Source organism: Staurois parvus, unplaced genomic scaffold (assembly GCF_062004578.1).
Source record: "Staurois parvus isolate SC_StPar_1 unplaced genomic scaffold, SC_StPar_1.0 ptg000679l, whole genome shotgun sequence".
Lineage (NCBI taxonomy): Eukaryota > Metazoa > Chordata > Amphibia > Anura > Ranidae > Staurois > Staurois parvus.
Window position 1 is genome coordinate 1,675,342 of NW_028318475.1, and position 11,510 is coordinate 1,686,851.

Below are 11,510 nucleotides of genomic sequence, written 5' to 3' on the forward strand. Positions count from 1 at the left end.
CCCTGCGTGTCCTAGGAGTCCATTCCAACGAATGGGCTCTCGTGTCCGCGCAAAACGGGGCCCGCAGATATGTGAACCAGGGGTGAGAAGGGATACTGAAAATAACCTCTCCACACCGGTGTCTCCTGGCCCTTTAAGGGGTTTTAAATGCAGGAGGCGGGACAGGGTTTTAGGGTCATGTGACCGTTGTAATCCGCTGTCACGGCGGTATCATGATCAGAAAAGGTCCCGATCGCAAGGGGAGATCGGGACCTTTCCGTAAGACACCGACATATGTGCTGGGAGCGCACAGGGCACGCACTCTCAGCACATATGAGTTTTCAAATGGTACGCAAATATGCAGCCACTCGGCGTCAAGGCCCAGCCGCAGAGAGACCGCATGATTGCGTACAGTCGGCGTGAAGGGGTTAAACAGTGTGTATTTAGTGTCACTTTAGAGGCCATTTCTGATTAGTGAGATGCAGAAACATGCATTAAAATGCGCTTTTCCCATGCATTACAGCAACACAGAGCTAAGTGAAGTGCTTTGCCATTCATTTAGTATAACACCACAATGTACATACACAGTGCACTACAACAAACCTGTCTCTTTTTGTGCACAGATATGACCCAACTGGACACCGAGTTCAATTCACTAAAGGTTACTGCATGCTATGTAAAGGTCACAACTCATTTTTCAGAGATATCGCAATAAAAGAGTTAATTCATCAAAGTAAAATATCCAATGTGAGGTAAAGACCACACATTTGTTAAAATAGATAAATACCACGAAAAAAACATGAAATAAATCATTAAAGTCAATTCATTAAAAAACACACACATTCGTTATTTATCATCAGGTGTTTGCTGGCAATATATAGAAATGTACAAAATAACAATTAGAGGGACTCCGATTGGCCAGAAAGTGAAAAGTATACAATGTATCAATGTGAAAATGTTCTCTGAGCTCAGGAATGAAAATACATTGTAACATTTCATCAGGGGGAGATCAGTTTGTGATTGAAGGCACACTACAATGTTTTCATACTTTCACCATATTGTTGTGTGCATTCTGGTGCAATGTTAGCCTGCAAAAAAAGGAAAAACCACCAAAAATAATGCAAAATTTAAGTAATAATATCACAAAACATAAATATGTATTGCATTCGGTAAACAGTGCATGTTTTTTAGTGAATTGACTACTTTTGAAATAAATACCGCATGAGTTATTTTAACTAAAAAATTAAATGTGATATTTATCTCTTAGAGCATTGACTCCAAAATGCTGTACTGCCTTGAAAAAAGCAGTGCAGGTTTTTTTCTCCACCATGGTTCCATCTATAAAACAGTGTCAAAGTGATACTAAACCCAGGACCCTGCATTCACTATATCTGGTCTCCCACAGTACACACAACCTGGAAATACAATTATTTTAGTAAATAAAAAATGCTAAATACATTTTCTCATCAGCAGTTAGAGCAGTCTTGTGACTTATATCAGTGTCCAGCAGAGCACTGGTTAAAGCTTATAGGAAGAATTTTCTTTCTTCTCTGGGAGGATGCAAAACCCCTGACCCTCTGTCTGGACAGTGCTGATTGGCCCTGCGCTGATCACATGCACTCTCCCAAGAAAAAAAACCCTCTGTAGCAATATGCACTAAACTGAGCATGTGCAGAATAGCTACAGTTCAGTCTGTCTTATTAGGAGATAAGAGGGGGACACTGGAAGAAGGGGAGGATCAGAGAAGTCAGGATCAAACAGCTTTTTTACACAATGCAGAGGATTAACCCCTTTTGTTCCACAGTGAGTATAACAAACATGCTTTATTGCTAATACAGACTGATTTTACTGTTGTGGGTTTAGTTACACTTTAAACTCAAAACAAAATTGTAAAATATTGAAGCTCATCAATCCTTCAATGTGGTGGCTGTATTATTTTTCTTTTCACTTGGTAATCTGGCCAGTAACACAAAGTCATAGAGTGTCTCAACCAGGGGTGAACTGACAACTCATGGGGCCCCTGCGCAATAGGGGGATCATGGGGCCCCTGTGTCATTGCCCAAGCTCAAAAAAGCCTATGAAAAAAGTACCAGGGGCATCTCATGGGGCCCCCTACTGACCCTGGGCCCTCGGGCAGTGCCCGAATTTCCAAATGGTCAGTCCGCCCCTGGTCTCAACTCTACCAGGGGAGCAACAGGGACATCCTTGAATAGCAGCATTCTTATTCCGGGGAGAGGTTAGCATATGAAAACCAAAAATGTAATATATTGCAGCTTACCAATCATTAAATGTGGTGGCTGCATTAGTTTTCTTTTTTAGGTTTTTTTCCCCCTTTGTTTTCACCTGGTGATCTGGCCAGTAGCACACCTCCTGTATTAGAATGCCTCCACTCTGGATGAAGGTGCAAAAGTTGCAGATTTGGACAGCAGCATTGTCAGTCTGGGAGGAGGGGAGTTTTAGAAGTACTAGCAGATTTAGATACACTAACAAATTGAATTTCCTGCATGGTAAGGGTTGGGGAAAGACCTGGCAACCTACCCTGTAAAAATAATTGCAAAGAGAATTCATGGAAAAAGTCGCTTACAAGTGATTGTCCATGCAATCGCCAAGGGTCGGATATGACTGGATGGATAGATAGAACAAATTGTTTGCTGTAACTGAATATAAAGTGTTATCTGGTGTTTGGCTTCAATTTTATTCCTTTTGGGGTAAAGGTTTTAGATAACTGAATAAATGTTGGTTACTGTAAGCACCCTGCCACAGTCAAATGGTTTGTCTCAACCCTCTAACTGCAAGACACCTTGTTCTGTTGAAAAACAACCTACTGGCTGGTTCACCAGGTGAAAATTGAAGAAAGGAAACCTAAAAAAAATAAAATAAATTCAGCCAACACGTCTAAAAATTGGTAAGCTGCACAATCATAGATATTAGCTTTTGAATTTTATGCCGCTTTGAGCTGGTCATACAGTAGATTTGTTTGTACAAACATTCAAATGTAAAATCTTACAGGGCAGTTGAAGACTTGATAAATGTCATATGAAAGTACCTTAAATGTTGTTTACTTTTGACATTTGCTTTTGGAATGAATGGAATTTCCTGAACAAAAACCATACTATTTGAAATTCATACAAAATAAAAAAAAAATTCCATTGTGCTCAGGGCAATTTTCTTGTCATTATCGTCAAACAAAAGTTGCATTGACCCCATTAACGATTCAAAAAAAAAAAAAAAAATCAAGTGAATGGTCCTAAAACAAATTATTTTGAAAGAAAAATTCTTCTAGCGTATGGCCAGCTTTTGTACTAGCAGATTTAGATGGAGTTGACTAATAAACGGAAGCTGAACTCCCAACTACCACTTTTTAAGCAGTTACAGCAACATTTGTTTTTCATTTTGGGATAAAAAGTTTACATAGAGGAATAAAAGCTGATCATTTTAACCAATTGCCTACTGGGCACTTATACCCCCCTTCCTGCCCAGGCCAATTTTCAGCTTTCAGTGCTGTTGCACTTTGAATGAAAATTGAATGGTCATGCAACACTGTACCCATATGAAATTTTTATCAATTTTTTCACACAAATAGAGCTTTCTTTTGGTGGTATGTACTTGCTGCTGGGTGTTTTATTTTTTGCACTATAAACAAAAAAAAGAGCAAACATTTTGCAAAAAAAAATAAAAATTCTTTATTTCTATTATAACATTTTGCAAACAGGTAATTGTTCTCCTTTACTGATGTGCGTTGATGAGGCTGCACTGATATGCAGCACTGATGGGCACTGATGAGGTGGCACTGATGGACACTGATAGGCAGCACTGATGGGCATTCATGAGGTGGCACAGATAGGCAGCACTGATGGGCATTGATAGGAGGCACTGATGAGCTGGCACTGATAGGCAGCACTGATGGGTGGCATTGCAGGGCACAGGTGAGCGGCACTGCAGGGCACTGATCATTAGTGCCCTGATGATTAATGCCGATCACTTCTCTGACAATTGCCAGTTATCGGCAGTACTTTCCTCACGCTATGACAGTGTGAGGAAAGTGCAGCCGATAACCGGCAATTGTATTTACCCAGTGATCTGCTGTGTCATTGGACACAGCTGATCACATGGTAAAAGGCTGCTGTGATTGGCCGTTTACTGTATCACGTGACCAGTTGTGTCCATACACAGCAATCACCGGGGGGAGGGCGCGTTCTAGGAGGATGTCATATGACGTCCTCCCAGAACTGGACAACCGCGCTGTAGCCATCATTCGTCATCCGTAGGACGCAGCGATCACCGGTGGTGCTGGGTACATGCTGCTGGGGGCGTGTTCTGAAATAACGTCCATGGACGTCGTCCCAGAACTAGACAACTGCACTGTAGCCGTCTTTCGGTTATAGCGCGAAAAGGATGAAGTTAAAGTGGAACTAAACCCATCGATTTAACAGTTTCAAAAAACAGTTACATTCCTGGCTGGGAATGTGGGGAATGTAACTGTCACATTTCTTTGTACTCCCTACCAAACCATCAAATCACTGATGTCATAGCTGATCACATGTGCAGCACCATGGCAGTTGCAGATCAAACAAAAGCTAAGATGGCAGCTTCCTTGACTAAAAAGGATAAAGGGGTTTATTTCCACTTTACACATCCCTATCAGTGGTAAATGGTAACCTCTAGCTGCCACTTTGTCTGGGCAGTTTGGTCTGGTAAAGGAAGTTGAAAAATATAAGACTTACTGTGCGGATCAGCAGGTGAAAATAAAAGAAAACGAATGCAGCTACAACATCTAAGTACTGGTAAGCTGCAATACTTTGTTTTTGGGGTTAATACCATTTAAGGTGGTTGCAAACCTCAAATATGAACAAAGCATACCCCTCTGTAGTGTGTATTTGTCTCAATCCAGAGCACTAAATGCCATTTCTGTTTGTTGCCTCATTCCTCTGCTATCTGCATGAATCATTTCAGACAAGTTTTTGACACCAAGAGAAAGAAGGAGACAGGGGAGGCAGCTCCAGCACACAGTCTGTGATTGACAGCCTTAGCTCTGTTCATATGTGCTGGGTGAAGGGGTTGTGTCCCTTTCCCTCCAATCAGCTCTTCCTGAACCTTGCAGGGTGCAGCTTCAGCTCCCTGTTTTCTGACAGCTCAGATAAGCTGTATAAATACAGCACTTTGAATGGTTGAACAGAAGAGAAAACTGCAGATAGACAGATAAAACTTATGTAGGAGGATTTATTTAATCTCTGTGTATCACTTGAGGTCATTCACTTCACTGGCTAGATGTAAGGGTTTACAACCACTTTAACCCATTTGTGCTGACTGGCCACATATATGCAGCCTCTCAGGGGCTGGGCTTTAACCATAAGCGGCCGCATGTATGCGTCTATCTGTAAACAGTTTACTGCACTGCAAATGCACTTCCTGTGTGCTCCCAAAACAGCAACTAAAGGGAAACCAGAAAGTTCCCAATGCATATGTGCGATCAGGAGCTTTCTGATCATGTGACCGCCAATCACAGCGGCTACTTGATTGGAAGGCCCACCTCTGCCTCCTGTGCAACCAAAAAGGCTGTACACACACATGACTAAAGGGTATGGATGGCTGGGACAGAGGTCTTTTCATCAGATTTCTTGATCTGTATTTTATCACACTCTGTGGAATTTGCTGGAGAGCCGGGCCGGTCCTAGCCTTTCTGATCTAGGGGTGCAGTAAAAAAAAAAAAAAGTCAGGCGGCATAATGTCAATACTGCCTGCCCCTTTACTTCAAGTGTCCCCATCACAGTACCTCCTTACATTAGGTATCCCCACCAGAGTGCCCCCTTATATATGACCGGTTATCCCCACCAGATTGCCCCCTTATATATGACCGGTTATCCCCACCAGAGTGCCCCCTTATATATGACCGGTTATCCCCACCAGAGTGCCCCCTTATATATGACCGGTTATCCCCACCAGAGTGCCCCCTTATATATGACCGGTTATCCCCACCAGAGTGCCCCCTTATATATGACCAGTTATCCCCACCAGAGTGCCCCCTTATATATGACCAGTTATTGTGCCCCCTTATATATGATCAGGTATCTCCCAGAGTGCCCCTTTATACAGTCAGGACCATAAATATTGGGACATTGACACAATTCTAACATTTTTGGCTCTATACACCACCACAATGGATTTGAAATGAAACGAACAAGATGTGCTTTAACTGCAGACTGTCATCTTTAATTTGAGGGTATTTACATCCAAATCAGGTGAGCGGTGTAGGAATTACAACAGTTTGCATATGTGCCTCCCACTTGTTAAGGGACCAAAAGTAATGGGACAATTGGCTTCTCAGCTGTTCCATGGTCAGGTGTGTGTTATGCCCTCATTATCCCAATTACAATGAGCAGATAAAAGGTCCAGAGTTCATTTCAAGTGTGCTATTTGCATTTGGAATCTGTTGCTGTCAACTCTCAAGATGAGATCTGAAGAGCTGTCACTATCAGTGAAGCAAGCCATCATTAGGCTGAAAAAACAAAACAAACCCATCAGAGAGATAGCAAAAACATTAGGCGTGGCCAAAACAACTGTTTGGAACATTCTTAAAAAGATGGAACGCACCGGTGAGCTCAGCAACACCAAAAGACCCGGAAGACCACGGAAAACAACTGTGGTGGATGACCGAAGAATTCTTTCCCTGGTGAAGAAAACACCCTTCACAACAGTTGGCCAGATCAAGAACACTCTCCAGGAGGTAGGTGTATGTGTGTCAAAGTCAACAATCAAGAGAAGACTTCACCAGAGTGAATACAGAGGGTTCACCACAAGATGTAAACCATTGGTGAGCCTCAAAAACAGGAAGGCCAGATTAGAGTTTGCCAAACGACATCTAAAAAAGCCTTCACAGTTCTGGAACAACATCCTATGGACAGATGAGACCAAGATCAACTTGTACCAGAGTGATGGGAAGAGAAGAGTATGGAGAAGGAAAGGAACTGCTCATGATCCTAAGCATACCACCTCATCAGTGAAGCATGGTGGTGGTAGTGTCATGGCGTGGGCATGTGTGGCTGCCAATGGAACTGGTTCTCTTGTATTTATTGATGATGTGACTGCTGACAAAAGCAGCAGGATGAATTCTGAAGTGTTTTGGGCAATATTATCTGCTCATATTCAGCCAAATGCTTCAGAACTCATTGGACGCCGCTTCACAGTGGAGATGGACAATGACCCAAAGCATACTGCAAAAGCAACCAAAGAGTTTTTTAAGGGAAAGAAGTGGAATGTTATGCAATGGCCAAGTCAATCACCTGACCTGAATCTGATTGAGCATGCATTTCACTTGCTGAAGACAAAACTGAAGGGAAAATGCCCCAAGAACAAGCAGAAACTGAAGACAGTTGCAGTAGAGGCCTGGCAGAGCATCACCAGGGATGAAACCCAGCGTCTGGTGATGTCTATGCGTTCCAGACTTCAGGCTGTAATTGACTGCAAAGGATTTGCAACCAAGTATTAAAAAGTGAAAGTTTGATTTATAATTATTATTCTGTCCCATTACTTTTGGTCCCTTAACAAGTGGGAGGCACATATGCAAACTGTTGTAATTCCTACACCGTTCACCTGATTTGGATGTAAATACCCTCAAATTAAAGCTGACAGTCTGCAGTTAAAGCACATCTTGTTTGTTTCATTTCAAATCCATTGTGGTGGTGTATAGAGCCAAAAATGTTAGAATTGTGTCGATGTCCCAATATTTTTGGACCTGACTGTATATGACCAGTTATTGTGCCCTCTTATATATAATCAGGTATCTCCACCAGAGTGCCCCCTTACATCAGTATCCCAAATAGCTCCCCCTTACATCAATTGTCCCCACCAGAGTGCTTCCTTACACCAACACTCTGGATCAGACTGGCTCATTGATCATTGGATGCATTCTCAGAGACCTGGAGATGGGGGAGGGGGTCCAGCACCCCCCTAGATCCGGCCCTGCAGTGAGATGAGTTGATGCCAATAGTACACAGGACCGCTCTGCACCCAGCATTGCCATATCAGAGTTGTCATGGCTGCACATGATCAGCTGATCACAGAGTCCCGGTCAGAGATTACAACAAATAAATCCCTGGGGACACAAGCTGGACAGGATCTGATGGACTCAGACAGAGCTCCAGCCATCGCAAAGTTGTCCGATCTTCTCAGTAAGGGACAGCCTTCCATCTACAGGATCCCCCAGCCTGTCATTCCCCCCATACACTAGAGCTGATCAGTAACCATCCCCCAGCCTGTCATTCCCCCCCATACACTAGAGCCGATCAGTAACCATCCCCCAGCCTGTCATTCCCCCCCATACACTAGAGCCGATCAGTAACCATCCCCCAGCCTGTCATTCCCCCCCCATACACTAGAGCCGATCAGTAACCATCCCCCAGCCTGTCATTCCCCCCCCCTATACAACCAGCAGAGCCGATCGATCTTTGACAAATCGTGCGATCCCAGCTACAGGGACTCCTCCCGAGTGATGCTGAGCCAGGAGGGCGGTGTTGCTGGTCTCCGGGCATGTATACAGAAGGGAGGAGGAATATTCATGTCATACAATCAGACGATCATGACAGTGCGAGCTCCACACACAGCGATCGTACATCTGTCACCACTGGGCAGAGGTGTGCACACAATGGGGATCGCTGCCCTTACCTTCGTCCCGATCATACGAGCCTTCCTCTGTCTCTTCTCATCATAACAGGGAAGTTTAGGAAATGACTCCCACACAGGCCCCGCCCCATCTAGCCGTTGACCGACACCGAGTACGAGCCAATGACAGCAGGCTGACACACACAGACACTTGGACTCTATGCGGGAGGAAGGGGGCGGATCATGACTGCTGGCTGCTGTGCCCCTGGTTGGTGTGTAGGTGTTCTCCGACCGCCCACTCCATCGTCATGTGATCAATAGGAATGGGCGAGGATCAGGGCCGGATTGGTCGATAGGTCAGGGGCGGCACCTAGCCCATTGAGAAGACAGAATTCTATGGGAAGCTCGTTGAACAAACTGATTGCATACCTAACCGGAGATACATTTGGACTACATGTGACGCGATGCCTTCAAGTCCCGCCCACACTCCCATAACATACTGGAGTGCCAGCTGGGCGGGGTGGGCGGTGACTGGAGAACCAATGCCTATAAGCCCACCCACTCCCGCCCCCGGTGCAGTGACATTCTGCAGCCAGTTTGGCGGGGTCTGGTAGACTGCAATCCCCGCCCCCTGTATACAGTGCCATAGTGTGCTATTTGGGCGGGGTGTGAGAGCGACACTATCCCCTGTGCCTAGAAGTCCCGCCCCCGCCTCTCAGGAACCTACCGTAAGCTGGGCGCGGTCTGAGGGCTACACAATGCCCACCCACCTTTCCGCCCCCTGAATACAGCAACATTATTATTATACAGGATTTATATAGCGCCAACAGTTTGCTCAGCGCTTTACAATATGACAGGAGACAATACAGTTCAATACAAAAGGGATAGGAGGGCCCTGCTCCTTGGAGCTTACAATCTAAGAGGGAGGGGCTAGTGGTATAAGAGGTAGTAACTTTGGGGGATGGACTGGTAAGAGGAATAGAAGATTCCAGTATTAGCTGAGGGCAGGATAGGCTTCCCTGAAGAGATAGGTTTTCAGAGATCGCCTAAAAGTAAGCATAGTAGGCGATAGTCTAATACATTGGGGTAGAGAGTTCCAGAGGATGGGGGAAGCTCTGGAGAAGTCCTGGAGACAAGCATGGGAGGAGGAGACGAGATCTAGAGAGCAGGAGGTCATGGGAGGAGCAGAGAGGATTGTTTGGGTGATATTTTGAGACAAGATCGGTGATGTAATTTGGGGCAGAGTTATAAATTGCTTTATATGTTATTGTTAATGCTTTGAATTTCATTTGTTGGGCAATGGGAAGCCAGTGGAGGGATTGGCAGATATGGAAAGGTTAGGTTAGGTGGATGAGGAGGCGACAAGGAGTTCTATGATCACAGCACACACTTTCATTTTATAACATCAGCATGGGATGAAAGACTGCAAATTTAACATCAATATATAGAGACAATACATTATTTGCAGTATAAAAAATGGTCGCAGCACCTTTATTGGTTTAACCACTTGCCCTCCAGAGGATTTACCCCCATTCCTGACCAGGCCATTTTGTGCATTACAGCGCTGCATTACTTTAACTGACAATTGTGCGGTCATGCAACGTTGAACGTAAATGAAATATATATCCTTTTTTTCCCACAAATAGAGCTTTCTTTTGGCGGTATTTGATCGCCTGTGCGTTTTTGTTTTTTTTTGGCTAAAAATACCTACAATTTTAAAAATAAAATATTTTTGTCTTTTTGATATAAAGCATATCCAATAGAAAAATAAATTGCCATAAATTTAGGCCAAAATGTATTCTGCTACATGTCTTTGCTAAAAAAAAATCCCAATACGTGCAATGAATTGATCTACATGAAAGTTATTGCGTCTACAAATGGTGGTATAGATACTGGAATTTTTTTTTTTAACTAGTAAATCAGCGATTTATAGTGGGTCTGCGGCGGGCATTCTGACACTGGAGGGGAACTGACTAACTGCCACTGACATTCCCAGTGACACTAATACAATGATCAGTGCTAATAAAAAGCACACTGTACTAATGACACTGGGCAGGAAGGGGTTAACATCTGGTGCGATCAAAGGGTTAACTGTGTGTGTTTTACATTGTGTGCTGTGTGTGTTTTACTACAGAGGTATGTAGAGAAATACAATACAGCATGTCCTTCCTGACAGCAGAGAGACCTGTGTTGTTTACACACGGGTCTCTCCCCTGTCAGCTTTGCGCAACGATCGCCGAGTGCCAGCCTGGAATTTCCGACCAGGACCCGGTGATTGACATCCCTAGCTGCCAACAGCGGCGCGGGCAGGGTGGTGTGCGTGCACGCCCCTACCCAGAACTGCAAATCTCGTATATATGTGTGATTTTACACAGCCCCGCCATGTAGCAGTACTTCCGCTATAGGGCAGAGGGATAAATAGAGACAATATATTATTTGCGGTATAAAAAATAGCCATTCTTACACTGGGTGAGAACTGGCTGTCACTGACATCACCAGTGACACTAATACAGTGATCAGTGCTAATAAAAAAGCACACTGTACTAATGACACTGGGCAGGAAGGGATTATCATCTGGTGCGATCAAAGGGTTAACTGTGTGTAAGGGAGTGTTTTTATTGTGTACTGTGTTGTGTTTTACTAAGCAGACCTGCTTCTTTCTATCTCACTAAAAAAGCAGCACGTCTATCTCTAGAAAGCAGCATGTCTATGCTGACAAGAGAGAGATCTGTGTTGTTTACACACAGATCTCTCCCCTTTCAGTTTTGCTGACGATCAGCGAGTCCTGGCCAAGAATCACCAGCCAGACATGGTGATTGACATCCTCAGGAGCCAATAACAGTGTGGGTAGGGTGGTGTACATGTGCACGCCCCTACCTGGAAATGCAAAATCACGTATATTTACGTGATTTTGCCCAGCAGAGCTGCCCTGT

The 11,510-nt window shown here is 44.2% G+C and overlaps 1 protein-coding gene across 2 annotated transcripts in view; it reads right to left on the minus strand.

Moving 5' to 3' along the window:
- The window catches only part of HERC3 (HECT and RLD domain containing E3 ubiquitin protein ligase 3), a 112,303-nt gene extending 103,517 nt beyond the window's left edge, over positions 1-8,786 (minus strand). For both annotated transcript variants that reach the window (XM_089652318.1, XM_089652317.1), the window contains exon 1: positions 8,641-8,786. The gene's annotated coding sequence lies outside the window, so the exon portion shown is untranslated. The remainder of the gene's footprint in view (positions 1-8,640) is intronic.
- Between the last annotated feature and the right edge of the window lie 2,724 nt (positions 8,787-11,510).